Source organism: Pseudopipra pipra, chromosome 1 (assembly GCF_036250125.1).
Source record: "Pseudopipra pipra isolate bDixPip1 chromosome 1, bDixPip1.hap1, whole genome shotgun sequence".
In the NCBI taxonomy this organism is placed as follows: domain Eukaryota; kingdom Metazoa; phylum Chordata; class Aves; order Passeriformes; family Pipridae; genus Pseudopipra; species Pseudopipra pipra.
The window spans coordinates 22,292,147-22,307,224 of NC_087549.1; the positions used below are offsets into that span (position 1 = coordinate 22,292,147).

General features: G+C 43.2%; 1 long non-coding RNA gene across 2 annotated transcripts; it reads left to right on the top strand.

Moving 5' to 3' along the window:
- Positions 1-1,497: 1,497 nt before the first annotated feature.
- LOC135416398 (uncharacterized) lies at positions 1,498-11,875 on the top strand. Of its 2 annotated transcripts, none has more exons than XR_010431574.1 (3): positions 1,498-1,639; positions 4,074-4,173; positions 11,534-11,875. It is a non-coding gene; the product is annotated as an uncharacterized LOC135416398 (long non-coding RNA). The 2 variants fall into 2 exon arrangements; XR_010431578.1 differs by lacking the exon at positions 11,534-11,875 and adding an exon at positions 7,793-7,944.
- Positions 11,876-15,078: the final 3,203 nt, after the last annotated feature.

A 15,078-nucleotide genomic window follows, 5' to 3' on the forward strand; every position in this document is an offset into this window, starting at 1 on the left:
CAAATATCTTATTAGCAATGATTTTATTCTTCCAGATCACCAGCGGAGATATCAAAAAGTGCCAGGCTCAGCACTTGGCCTGACAGAGCCTTAATAAAGCCATCCTGATTCGATAATGGCTGTCACTATGATATGTTGGTTTCTCATCAGCTTAGTGTTCACTTTGTTGATATTTTCTAGCACTATCATGAGAGCATTGCATAACACTAGATCTAATAACTTGCCAAAGTTGAAGGGTATTATTTATAATGATTGCCTTTACTGACAGAAGATACGCTGAAAAATACAGTGGAGTTGTTGGAAAAGAACTGCTCTTTACCCACATGTAGTTGTGAACTTGCTGAATAAACCTTGATCTGATCCAGAAATTTAAAATTTAACATCCCCTCTCTCTGTAGGGAGAGTAACTGTTCAGTGTGTGTCTTGGGGGTGTGGTCCCAGCCAAGAGCTCATGGCCAGCAGCAGCTCCCAGAACCTGCTGAGGGCTCAGCTTCCCCCTCCATGGCCCATCCCAGAGCAGCTGCATCCCCCATCATGCTCCTGCTTGCTTGTCTCATTCCACTTCGACAGGCTGCAGAGATGGTGCCACTGGGGAGGAGGCTTTTTATTTACATTCATTTCAGTTTAAGAAGAAGACACAAAGCAGGGGTTTTGGCCAGATTTGTGTTGTCCCCTGAGTGCCTGTTTAGGCCCAGCATGGTACATTCTCATCTGCAGTTGCCTTTTGTGAAAGTCAATATGAGTCTCCCCTGTGAAATGCCCTCTACTTCCCGAAGAGACAGGGGGACTTAGGCAGGTTATGGTAGCCCTCCACATGACTTTTTCCATTCCTCTACAATCACAGAATCACTGAATTGATGGGGTTGAAAGAGATCTCTGGAGAACACCTAGTCCAACCTCTCTTCTAAAGCAGGTTCACCTGAAGCAGGCTGCACAGGGTTGCCTCCAGATGGGTTTTGAATATCTTCAGAGAAGGCAACTCCATAGTCTCTCTGGGCAGCCTGTTCCCCGAGCTCTCTATCACCCTTGCAGTAATGACATTTTGCCTCATATTTAGATGGAACATCCTGTGTTTCAGGTTGTGCCCATCGCCCCTTATCCTGTTGCTGGCCATCACTGAAAAGAGTCTGTTCCCATTCTCTTAATACCCACCTTTAAAATATTTGTATGCATTGATAAGATCCTGTGGTGAGTTGACCTTGGCTGGATGCCAGGTGCCCACTCAGCCACTCTATCACTCCCCTTCCCAGCCAGACAGGGGAGACAGTAAGGTGGAAAAACAACTTGTGGGTTGGAATAAGGCAGTTTATTTAAAGTGAAAGCAAAGCAGAAGCTTGTACGTGCAAAAGCAAAGTGAAAGATAGCAGGGTTTATTCCCTACTTCCCATGAGCAGTGATGGTTGAACACTCCTGAGCAGCAGGGCTTCAGCACACCTAACGTTTCCTCAGCAGGCAGCCACTGGAGACAATGAATGCCTGCCTTCCTGCTCCTTGCCTTAGCTTTTACATCTGAGCTGACGTCATAGGGTATGGAATATCCCCTTCGTCACTTTGGGTCAGGTGGCCTACTTGGGTCCCCTCCCAGGATCTTGCCCTCAACTGAGGAAGGAATCTTACAGTGCTCATGCTGTGCTCAGAGGTAGCTAAAACACTGGTGTGTTATCGACACCCTTCTAGCTGCACAGCACTGTGAGGGCTGCTCTGGGGAAATGAACTCCAGCTCAGCCAGACCCAATACAGATCCCTTCCCAGTCATCTCTACTCCAGACTAACCAGGCCTAGCTCCCTCAGCCTCTCCTCACAAAAGAGATGCTCCAGTCCTCTCATCATCTTCACAGCCCTTCACTGGACCTGCTCCAGTAGTTCCTTGTTTTTCTTGAACAGGAGAGTTCAGAACTGAATACAGTACTCCAGATGTGGCCTCACCAGGGCAGATAAGCAGGATCACCTCCCTTGACCTGCTGGCCACACTCTTCCTATCACCCCAGGGTGGCCACCAGGGCACACTGCTGGTTCATGGACATCTTGCTGTCTACAAGGACCCCCAGGTTCTTCTCCGCAGAGCTGCTTCCCGGCAGGTCAGCCCCCAGCCTGTACTGGTGTATGGGGTTATTCTTTCACATCTACTATCTCTTCCCAGGTGCAAGACCCTGCACTTGCCTTTGTTGCACTTCAAAATGTTCTGCTCTGCCCATCTCTCCAGCTGTCCAGGTCTTACTGAACAGCAGCACAACACTCTGGGGTATCAGCCACTCCTCCCAGTTTTGTAACACCAGAAAACTTGCTGAGGGTACACTCTGTTCCTTCATCCAGGTCATTGGTGAATCAGTTGAACAGACTGGACCCAGTACTGACCCCAGGGAACACCACGAGCTACAGGCCTCCAACCAGACTCTGTGCTGCTGATTGCAACCCTCTGAGCTCTGCTGTTCATTCACCTCGCTTCCTGCTCATCTAACCCACACTTCCTGAGCCTGCCTAAGAGGATGTTATGAGAGACAGTGCCAAAAGCCATGCTGAAGTCAGGGTAGACAACATCCACTGCTCTCCCCTCATCTTCTCAGCCAGTCATGCCATCATTAGGTGGCTGTCAGCTACATAAGCCACTTTTAGATTAACTTCAGAGTGCTGGAGCAGTTCTGATAGCACCAGTGGGGCTGGAATTTGCTGTGTAGCACTTGGTTGGCAAGTGCAACAAACTTTTGAGTGGCTAAAAAATATTTGGATGTGGGTTACGAACCATGTGAGGATTCTTTTCTTCTCTTTGAAACTTCTCACCAATATTTGATGGTTTCTCCTTGATGGTAGGGCTCTACTCTTTTCCTTTGTAACTGAAGAAGCTTTTTGCTAGTCTGTGGGTTTCTGAAGAAGTGTCACCCTTTATTGCTCATGTGCAGCAATAATATTAAAAATAAACCAGCCAGTTGTCATAGATCAGAAACATGTATATGAATTAGAAACAGACAGTAAGCAATATCTGGGAAAATCCAAATCATCAAAAGCTTGTAGTCTAGTTCAGTTAGGTCACAGGTGAAGCTTTTTGAAAAGGGGATCAATAAATGGGTTGTATGAACTGTGAGTATATTTCTAGTGAAGCAAATTTTAACTTGATTTAATCTTTTTCCTCTAGAATCTACAGCTGGAGTGAGCCCTGCCACACTGAGTTACTGTGGGAAAGGCAGGAGAGGAAATTGAGTAGAAATGAGCAATAAACAGAAATGAAACTAACTTGATTATTCTAAGTCCTGGGCCTGAACATAAAATGGACGCCATTAAAATATGGAAATTTTACACCACAATCATTTCTCTTTCTCTTGGAAAAGTCTGGGGAATTCAAAGAATTCCCCCCTCACAGAAAGTTCAAAAGCAATGTTGCTGACAGCGAATATTCAGCATTGAATTCTGTCTTCTGTAGAGGATGTGATACCATCACATATCATCTCTTCTGAGAACTCAGTTCTGTGCAGAAGAACTCTGGTGCTGACAGCTTTTCTTCAACTGGGAATGGGATGTGAGGATGGTGGGAGAGGCTTGGTGGGGTTATGACAGGATTTTACCTGATGTTAATGGGTCTTAGTGGCTTATCTGCTCAAATAAGTTGTGTACCCATGAAGAAAAGGTTTGTTTTCCTCACCCATATGAGAGCCAACGGAATTTATATAATAATATAATAAACCCCTGGAATAAAGGGCAGCTGGTGAGCAGGCTGTGATTCTGTGAATAAACTACATATTGGTCCATATTCTGGATTAGTAGCAAAGTTACTCTCTGTCATGGAAAAACTCAACAAACGAGACAATGCTGCCAACATTGATTTTAATACAAATCTCACCAAATATCGATTTTTTTTCTTAGACCTGCAAAGAAAAGTATTTGAATGAGAACGTTATGCTTTATTTTAAAAAGCAAGGACAGTAGAGGAAGGACTCAGAATGTGAAGCACATACATCCTAATGTCTCAGAAGACAGAGAAATAAAACAACAGTGAAGGCCTTGATTGATCTGTTAAAAATCTCCTACTTAAACTAATTTCACGATTTCTGTTTTTTTTTGGTGTATCTTCTGAGTGACAGCTTTGGGCAATTCAGATGCTGTGGCAAGAATCCAAATGGCAAGCAACACGGGAGCCTGAGTTAGTGAACTACATCGTCATGGGCATTCCTACCAGCCCAGGTAAGAGAGCTGTCTGACTGTGTCTGCACACTGTTTTTGAGCAAGCATCTGTGTTTATGGACACTCAGGGAGCAGCTCCATGCCAGCTGAGTGCAGGCCAGAGTGCAGCTGCTTCAGCTGTGGCCCTGGCTGGAGCCAAACCCAGCTCCTCTTTCTGCTGGCCCTGGTGCATGAGTGGTGTGCAGGGGGCTCATGTAAGACCTTGGGGCTTGAAAAGAGTGGGAAAAGTTTGAAGTTACACAGTCTCTTGCATGTAAAAAGCAAGAGAGTCCTTGCCAGCCGGCCTCACTCTGTGAGCTGCTCCTGAAAGATGGGCTTGGGCAGAAGCCAGCAACTCCCTGCACCAGCAGTGGGCTACGAGTTGTAGGTCTGGCCTGAGGGAAACATGAGTCGCTTGATACACAACTAGTGGCTATAGTCAGTCTCCCTGTGACACTTGGTGGTGGTCCTGCCTGCCTCACAAGGATGTTGTTATACCTCTAGTGCCCACCTCCATGGCCCTGGGGCTGCACAGTGCTGTGGGGGCCAGAGAGGACACTTGCCAGTGACAGGGGGGAAATGGGGTTGCTGAGTGAGTGTTCTCCCTTTTCCACTCAGGAGACACAGAGACACCAGCTGTGGGATGCCTCTTCAGGCATGAAATGTGGTGAGGATAAGGGATGGCTACAAACAGGCCATAGCCAGTTTGGGTAAGGAAATTAACTCACAGCTAGTAATAATATCAAAAGGGCAGTAGAAAAATTACAGCTGTGAGCCTGGAATACAAAACAAACACAAAATAAACCATAAGAGTCCCCAGAGAGAACTGCAGAGGTGCCTCCACCCTTTTAGGTTGTCAGCAAATATCTTAATGGCAAAGTGAGTGGAAGGCATTGAAATGCACTCAAAATTTTGCATGTCTCCAGGTCCATAATGTACGCACCTCATAACTCCAGAAATGCAGGCACCAGCTCAATGGGCAGACAACATTTTTTAACCTCTTTCTATGTCTTTTGTTTTTTCAATAGGAGAAAAGACACAATTGGACTAATGTATTACTAGGGTTCATTAATATGTCTCCTCAAATGGCAAGATGAATGACAAACTAATTCTCAGTCATTTTCCAAGTCAAGGAATAGATTTAAAATTTTCTTTTCACAAACAAAATTAATGGGGCCAAAATTTTTCTGTTGTTGCTGGCAAGTCTCTTCCAATGAAAATAGGCATCCTTCACATATTGAAATCCCACACAGAGCCAGAGCCTGTAAGCAGTGCCTTGCATTTCTAAGCCCTTTTGAGCATGGGCTGTGATCACGAAATCTGTAACATAAGAACTGTGTTCTGAATCACAGCACAGGGAATAATTGGCGGAGACTAACTTGCCTAGTGAACACTACTGGCCTTCCAAGTAGACTTGCCCCAGCATTCCTAAATGAGTTCAATGTGAGCTGCTCATGCACAGAGATCTGCATCGTTCTGCCTTTGCTAACTCGGTTGGAAGCAATTAATGATGTTAGCATTTGATGCTCAAAATTCAGGCTGCAGAGGTCTCAGGAGTTTCTTTCCTCCCTCAGAACAAATGGTTTGTGTTGCTTTGGGACCCAGTTACAGGAAGCATTCAAGCATGTGCTGATCGATGGACAGGGCTGAAAAGCAGGCTCCCAGGATAGAAGTGTGCAAAATTCGTTGGTTTTCCCTTCTAGCATTTGCAGATGCTGTCCCGTTGTGGTCCACAAGCCTGCAAATACACTCATTGGCCAAATTCAGTGCTCCAGGCAACTTCCTTACCAAATTTGCCAAAGATTCATGTTCCAAAAATCTCATATATCAGTTCTGAAAAAAGAATGTTTATAGTCCTCATTACTGTAGAATAATGTGAAAAATGTATAAAACATGTTAGTGCTGTCCTTAAGTCTTTGCTTTTGACAAGTGGAGCTCATTCAATACTCTAAAATGCTCAGAAGGTCACGGTTAATTCCTGTCTCCCAGCTCAAACAAGCTTTGAATAAAAATCTGCGTGTCTTGGACTACATCTCCACTGTCTTTTAACGGCAGTCTCAGGACCCCCATCGAGAAGGGCTGTGCCAGCCACCCTTGCTCCTACTCTCTTTGACATGATCAGTGGTACAACACACACATATGCTCCAGGGAATGCTGGAATACATATCCAAACACAGCCGCATGATGACTTGCCAACAGAAGCAACCGGCCAGTGGTCACTACAGCAGCCAAGTAATCCGGAGATGCGTGGGCTGCTCAGTCCATCACCCTCCAGAGCCATGTAGACATAGATTGGGAGATTAAATGCCAAAATCATGGGGAAGACAGATGAGTATTTGAGCACATATTCTACTGAGAATGGAGGAAAGTACTTAAGAAAAGCAGCAGTCAGGTGAAGCACTTAGCATACACTTAACTTTAAGCCTGTAAGCAATTAATTTTTGAGTATTCATAACTATAAGGAATCAAAAGAAGAAAAGCTGTCCGCTGTTACATTGGTGAACAGATTCATACGCAGTATAGTCTTCCGAGGATGACCATATGTTTTCCTTCCTTATTGTGTAAAGTGAGACCTTCCAAAGCTTTAAAAATGTCCTGTTAATAATTATTCAATTGATTAGTAGTTGCTGAGAAGGAAAGTAAAATGATGATTGGATCTCTATTCCTATTCAAAACACTCCAGGTAAACAGCCACTCTCCTTCCCCAGGGCTCTTATCAATGCTGCCTTGTAATACTGCCTACTAGAATCTGTGAATATAAAATACTGAGACTCCAGTGCTGTGCAGTGTACAATCCATCCTTGTATCTCTATGCTGTGTGAGTCACAGTGCATTTAGAGATCTCCTTCCATCTAAGTGTGATCTATTTACAAGCATGCGTAGGTTTTCAGAGTTTCACAATAGCTGGCAGAAGTACATGATTTATCTAGAAGTGAGCCATGTGAGTGTAGCTTTTTTTTTTTTTAAATAGAGTGTCTGACTCTAAATTCAAAATAAAATTTTGATCCTGCTGTATCTGCAGTGCTCTGTTTCCAAGAAACTTTCTTCCGACAGGCTTTTGACATTCAACAATGAGTATTTTAATGCAGAATGAGTTTGATCCTTGTGTTTCTTGTAGAATCCAGTATCTCCATGTACTGTGCATATTTCAGAAGTCAAGGATATAAAGGCAAATGAAAGCCACTGGATTGTGCCTAACACAAAGCTGGTACAGAATATAACTTTTACAAGCCTTACAAGATTAATTTAGACTCAGAAATCTTTATTATCCTCATTCCTTTGTTGAAAGTAATAACTGAAACCACAAACTACCATCAGAAGAACCACCCAAACAGCGAGTTGGTCCCTGACAGATCTTTTATATTAGACAACTGGGGCTAAATTCCATTTGTGTTTCTGTGCTTGATGTTCCTATTGCCTAGCTCCAGGCAGCTGCCTGCTTACTGCCTTATTTAGGTCCTATGAATCACACTCTGAGGCTCCCCCACTGCCATAAGGAGGTAGGTGAAATTTAGCTTTTTCTACACCTACTCAAAAGACAAGGCTGGTTTCAGTGCAGCTGTGCATGAGTGTGGGGCTAGGCCCACACAGCTGCTGGCTCTCTCTTCACTGACCTGGTTGCACATACCCTTTCTTGCAGGTTCTCCATCTGTGTGTCAGAGCAGCGATGTTCTCTTAGATAACAGCAGCAGGCAAAGGCCTCTTTTGTCGCCTTTTCATCCTGAATTGTATCAGATTGTGTAAAGCAATGAGCTAAATGAGGAATATGGAAATTCCAGGGGCATATGGAAATAAAAGGGATGTGTGTTGCTTTGTGAAACATTCTGAGATGTATTGTTGAAGCATGCTACATACAAGTTAGGTGTTATTATCATTATTAATGACTGGTAATTCAGCCAGAAAATAAATTCAACAAATGTACAAGTGGCAGAAAAGTGGAGCTCTAACTTTTGAAGGCTTCGAGGGTCACATTTACATTCACAAGTGGTTGCCCTAGAATATACATGTCCTATAGATTGAGTTAGCATTAAATCACAGAATATTCAGAGTTGGAAGGGACCCACAAGGATCATAGTGTCCAACTCTTAAGTGAATGGCTCATACAGGTATCGAACCCACAACCTTGGTGTTATTAGCACCATGCTCTAACCAACCGAGCTAATCTCAAGAATAACAAAAAAAAGAACTGGAATGGAGTGTCCCCAGTCCTCTTTATGGGCAGTAGTGGACAAGCTGTATGATATGACTCAGATATAGTCACTGGTTATTCACACCAGATACCTGGACACAGTGGGTTCTGCCTAGACCCCATTTCTGGATGGATTTCTGGGGTGTAGAAGGGTACAGGAATCATTTGTAGGCAGCTCTTGCCCAGGTACAGAATGAGGACACAGCTTGGTTGTGTCCCTCGTCCAAGATGCTCAAAGGCATTCCCAAGTCTGGGAGTTCACACAGAACCTGTGTAATTTTTTTTTCGTTTTTACCAAAAGCAGCAATGTCTACCCTGAGGTACATGTTCACACTTCACCCTTTGGAGTTTGCTTCTGTGTATCTTATAGCAGAATTTAAACGTAACCCAGATCTCTCAAATGAGAAACCATGAAGAATCCCTCTCATGAGGCAGAAATGCCAAAATCCCACGAAACAGCTCTGAGAAAGTCTCCTGCAGCCAACTATGCAGATAGTCTCTCTGTGGTTTCAGGCAAGGAAGAGCTGTGCAGTTCTCACCCTGTTGAAGTAAATAGCAAATGCCTCAATGACTAAGTGCAGCCAAGATTTCACCCAGGAATTTAAGTGCTGCAGTGCTACATAGCTTCCATTCCTGACAACTGGGAAACACGGACAACGGCTTGTTTGGCATATTTAAAAATATACTGTTGAAAGGGAGTATAAAAGTCTCGCTAAGATCCTTCAGTCATGTTCCTTATTTGTGCTATAAAACTGGACATAGAAAAGCAGGAGGATTTGTTTCTAAAGGTTAATGCTCTTTCTTTCATACTCGACAATAACACTATGCTGCACTGCTTGGAGGAATCAGTCTGGGGAGTACCTCAGTCATATTTTGCCAGAAATAGGAAGGCTGATTTCACTGCTGCTGTTGGAATTGCTCTCTCCCTGCACATTGTTGAATCATTGTGTTGATGAGGGCATATTTTTGGGGATTTTGTCTCTTGCACAGAAATGCCTTTTGCTTTTTGGGAAGGATCACCTGTGCCACATGACAAGTATTTACAGCTGGGGGGAAAGTCACCCTGGACCTCCATTCAGGTTCTCTTTGCAAACTCCATTTCTAGCTCATCCACTTGTGCACTTCATCAGGAACACAAAACTGTTCAATATTTGTTTCTCTGACATTTTTCAGAGAATTTCTGTAAAAGTTCCTGAAACTGAAAATGTTTCTCAGACAGGACAGAGCTTACCCGCACACAGACCTTTAAAGTTGCTAACAGCGTTACCTCCTCGGAGTTGTGAAGAAGTGCTTTGCTTAGAGCGAGATGAAGGGAAATTTCCTCTCCATCTCATGAGCCCGTATGACTCTGGGGAATGAAATTTAGCCACAAGAATTAAGAAAGAATTTGCTGGGATTGCCTTGTTCAGCTTAGGGCCTTGTCAGAAGATAACTCCATGGCTAAGGCTAAGGTGTTGGGGTGACTGCAGCAAGACCATCACAATCAAGTGATGCTGAACAGAGGAAACAGAGGCAGGGCTGTGGTGTCCTGGGTCACGTTTATGCACTGCACTCAGTCTTGTGGATATGCAACATACATCTGGTTTCTCTAGAGAAATGTATCCAAGTCAAACCTCCTCAGGTTCCAGATAAGTGAGAACATTGCTATATCTGAATCTTGAGCTAAACTTGATAACTTACCTTAAATATTTTCCTTTCTCACACCACTTTTAAAACACATCTTACCTGGTAGACACATGCAGACGCATTTGTGATACTGGGGAGCGTTTAATGTTGGAGCAATTTATTTAGGCATGTGTTTATGTTGCTCAAGTCTGTATATGGACATGTTCAACAAAAAATCTGAGACGTGGTGCAGATATCAGCTCCTGAGATTTTTCTGTGTCACATGAGATCCATCTTCATGATTTTAAAATATTCTTCTATCCCTAGACTCTGCATCAGTTGGCTCATACACACGTGGATCAAATGGGTTGGGGTCTGAGAGAGATAGAATCCTTTATATTTGTGTGACTTAATTTTTTAATATATTTTTCCTTGTATATTATATACTTTTCCATCTCTCTGTGCTCTCATTGCGCATAAAAAAGTGTTTTTCTTTCATTTCCTTGATTCTGAGAATTTTTGTATGGAGATGAATATTTTCCAGTAATTTGGTAAGATTTACACCATTCTCACAAAAAAGCTCTAGTTCAAATCTATTCATTTCTATTCACATAGCTGAGCATGTCATTCATGTAAGATTCAAATGCAGCTCATAAGAAGTTTGCATGTATACCAGGGAAGGGAATGGTTTCTTTTAGGTGGCCTCTTTAGTTTGGAATAGATTCCTCATTTTAGTACTGAGAGTCATTTTAACATGTGAGTTTTGTTGTGTCACTAGAGGTGATCCAAAACAAAGGAGTCTGACCCAAGAAAAATTTGTAAACTATTATCTTGGAACAAGTTGGCCTGAAAACTTTTTTTCTGCTTTTCCTACTTACATTCAGGAGGTGCAACAATCCCACTCTCCTGTCTTGCGGTGTAGACAGAATCACTGTGGCTTGTCTCAGCCCTTCTAGGAGTTGGCTTTGCAGCTGGGAATTGGGTAGCTCCACCTGAGGCTCTGTGGGATGCCAGCATCCCTGCTCTGACATAGCGAGCCAAGACCCGCTCAGAGCCAGAGCTTGCAGGCTTCTCACCTTTTGGAGTCGTTGGGTCTCCAGACTCACAGTGTGCTGCCTGGCATCCTTCTCTCAGTCCTGCAGACCAGGGCTGGCTGCCAGAGTCACTCACACTGTGGCTACCTTGCCTACAAGCAAAAGTCCCAGCTGCCAAAAGCCTATGGCAGATCTGGATGTCTGGGCTGGCCCAGCATCACAGACCCAGAGAAAGGGGCCCTGGTTTCGCTTATCCTGCCCAGAATCCAGGCAGGGTTGTGCTTATTTAATTTGGTGAAAACTTGAATGAATAAGAGGTTTTTCAAACTAAAACTTTGCAGGAGTAGAAACAAAAGATTTTCCCATGAAGTATAGTTTTGTCAGGAGAATTCCTCGCCGTGTTTCCTATGACTAGTGTAGCCTCTAGAGCAAGAAAGATGCTTCTTGTCAAAGAATGCACATAGAATCTAAGGTATGAAGGAATGAGCCCTCCTCACTGGTGTTTTCTATTAGCCACTACAGCAGTCTCTACTACCTTTCTCACCTCCTGCAGGTTTTTGAAAGATAAACTAATCCCATCATGATGGAGCCTGACCAGTCCAGACCAGATGCCCCTGAGAGCAAGGAGTTGCTCTAAAGACTCCTTCTGATCCTCAAAAATTTGTAATGAAAACCTTTTGTAATTGTGCTGATCTTCAAAGAAGCGATGTGAAAATTCATGATGGGGATGTCAAGTCACAAGAGTCAATATTTAAAAAAAATATATCATTTGCCAGGACTGCCAGCTGCTGGCCAGACCCTGAATTAGCTGCCTTCTTCAAACAGAGATGTCCCCCATCTGCTGAATAAAATGCTCCTTTTGTGCACGTTTTCACAGCTGAGGTTTGAACCAAGAGCCTTGTGGTCTGCAGACAGCAGCTCCACAAAGACAGCCAAAAAGTTTCTTGCTCTGGACTAGACAGGCAGGAAACTAAAGCCTTTCTCAGCTGGAAGCATTCTTTGCCTATCTCACAACATCCCTTCCAATCATATAAAAATCTTTGAAGGAGAACATCTCCCTGCAATCCTTCACAGAGTGAATCCACTCAGGCAAGGCATATCTTGGGGAAGGAGCCAGATTTGCTTGGTGGTCCTGGCTTTTGGCATCCACCATGACTCAGTAGGGAAGAGAGAATAAATAAAATACTATTAAGAGGTACAACAATGTTACCAAATGAGATTGTGCCTTTCCCAATTAGAGTTGTTTTTTCTATCTCCATATGTTGCATATTACAGAGCCCTTTTGTTGGTAAACATATCCATGGCTCCCTGCAGGGGTGCCAGGGCCACTCACCAGCAACTTGGAGACTGAAATTGTGCATGATGTCTGATATGCCATGCAAAGATGGTCTTGTTTCCGTGTGTGCTCTGCTAAAACATAGAAAGGCTCTGAGAAGTTGGAAGCTGCTGGCAGTTGGCACAAGGCTTCTTCCATAGGCACCTCTCCTTAAGAAAAAGAAGGAAGGTTGGGAACAGTATTAGCGATTTTTGTTTCTTTGTACAGTAGATCCACACTAATAATAAAGCAACTAAAACACTTCCAAAGGTCCTTGAGAAGCTCTGAGCCCTTACCAAGGACTATGGCAACAGTATATTTATGAGTCAGGCAATGTCATCACAGTTTGTAGCTGAGATATGAAGAAGCAAAGTGAATTTTCCCAGCACTTAAATACATGAGCTGGTAACAGGGACTTAACAACTCACTGTGCATCAGTCAAGCTCTGTCTGAGTTTCTGCTTTCAGCCCACAGCAGATCCATCTTAACTATCTTCCTCTGTGGACCAAGTAGAGTTGTTACCTAGTCTTTAGTGGCAGACTTAGAGGTTATAAACACATGTACAGACAGTTACTGGGGCTTAGTTGTTCCATGATTATCTGCATATGATGGTAACTCACTTTTGTGCTAAGCTTTGAAATCACCTGGCACGTTGATGGTAGACCATGCAATAAAATTCCCAAATCCTGGTCCTTGGAGCTGTGCTTTAAGCACTGACCTGTAAGTTCACTTAATGCTGCAGCAAACCAGGCACACCTTTGTAACAAAGCTTGAGCACGAATCACAGGAGACTGAATTTTCAAGTGTAGGTACAGTGTGGCTTTGAAATAGGATCTGTTTCTGACTCCAGCTGTTATTTCATTAGCCTTTCCTGGCTGACTGAGTAAAAGCTGATGGGCACCAGAAAATTTCTTTGTTGTCCCTTTCTCCATTAATTTCTCTGAATGTGTGTGGTTCAAGAGTGATGTAAATCATCATCGCCACCTCACTCTATTTATCTGTTTCTTCAGCAGGCTCTCATGGTAACCAACAACTACTGTATTTAAGTATGCACTGTGCCACACCTACTCGGTACAGTGCTTTGCAATGGAATAGCGCGGAAGAACAAAAGAAAGACAGGAAAAGAGAAGGACAAAAGGAGTGAGAAAGAGATGAAGGTAAAAAAAAAGGTAAGATAGAACCTCATGTCCTTTATCAGAAGAAGGGAAAGATTAGATTTGTTTCTGGAGTGGCTATGAATACCAGATCAGCTAGCTGCAGTTTAGGAGGTCTTTCTATATAGTCTGCTCAGTCCCAGTTATTTTAATTCTGTGTTGCCAGCTGGCCTCTGCAAAAATCTATTCAGGGTTCCATTCTAAACAGTAATGTTTGGGAAAAGCACAATCTAAAACAGACAGATCTGTATGTGTTTAGGTTTTGCTTTCTTTCCACTTTTAAATATTAAAAATTGACTCCAGCTGTGGGGTAAAGTAACGCCCAACCTATAAAGACACTGACAAATAAATCACAATGCTATTTGCTGTACATTTTCTGAGGTCTAAACACCAGCTCTTGAAAGGAATTTTCCATGATTACATCTTGGGAAGATATCTTCACTACCAACAACTCATTTGACTTTTATACTTCTTAAAAGTCATCACATTCCAGCAGGGCCAGACCTTGCCATTATTTCTCTGGCACATATCTCAGGAGTTAACTGAGCTATCTGATGTTACTTAGGACATGTGCAAAGCTTCATTCTCTCTATCTATCATGCTGTTAAGCAGAACAGTTACCCTGTGTTTACAAGGCTAAATCACTGATCGACTGGTCAGTCCCCTCAGCTGATCAATTCTGTTTGAGTCCATTTCTTTGCTGTGTCAAGTTTAGGCAGCCTTGCCTGAAGCTAAAGCTTTTACTACTGTTCATCTCAAAATCACTGGGCAGCAGAAGGTTTCCCACTCCATTGGGATGCAGCCCAGAGAAATCAAGTTTAGCTCCTGAATACTGATCCAGCTCACCCTGGCTCATTTTGTGGCCCACAGCAAAATTACTCCTGCCTGTCCTACATTTCCTCCTCAAAAAAAGTATAAATATTTAGTGTCAGAGAAAGGAAGAAGATGGAATTCCAACCTAAAGGCATCGCACATCTTTTTTTCAGGAAGCAGCCATTAATCCACAGAGTTCCATTAATCTACACAGCCTGGATAATAATCTAGAAATAGCTCTGATGTTGATATCATATTTTTAAATTTATAAATTACCTTACAGTTGAAAAAAGCTGGCTCTGAAACAAAACACTTGAACTATCCTATTTCAATTTTAAATGTATTTACAAAACATTAAAAAAAGAAAGTTTCTGGCCTTTGCCCTGTTCCTGCCAGAAGTTGCAATGTAAACTTTTTTGTGGGGAAAAATAATTAAGGTAAAAATTCCTGACCAGTTCTGCTCTGCATGGCATTTCACTGGTGCTTACTCCAGATCTACAAGTTGGTCTGCCCTTGAGAGCCAGGCTGTGGAATGCCTGCCCTCAACAGGGAAGGGATTTAAGAGGTTCCTGCTGCTCTCTGCCTCCAGCTACACTAATGCTGCCTCTGTGGCACTGGCTCAGTGGTTTGTGTAGTGTTGTACTGAACCATATCAGCAAAAAATAAAAAGAAAAGTCTCTGCTAAAGTAAGTTTTTGTTTCTACTGGATCAGTTCCCTGATCCAGCCAAAGTTTTACATTGTCCTAATGAGAGGAATGGGAAAAAGAATGCTGATGGAGATACTTGGAGCCTCCTGCACATCTGCCTGGTCACTGG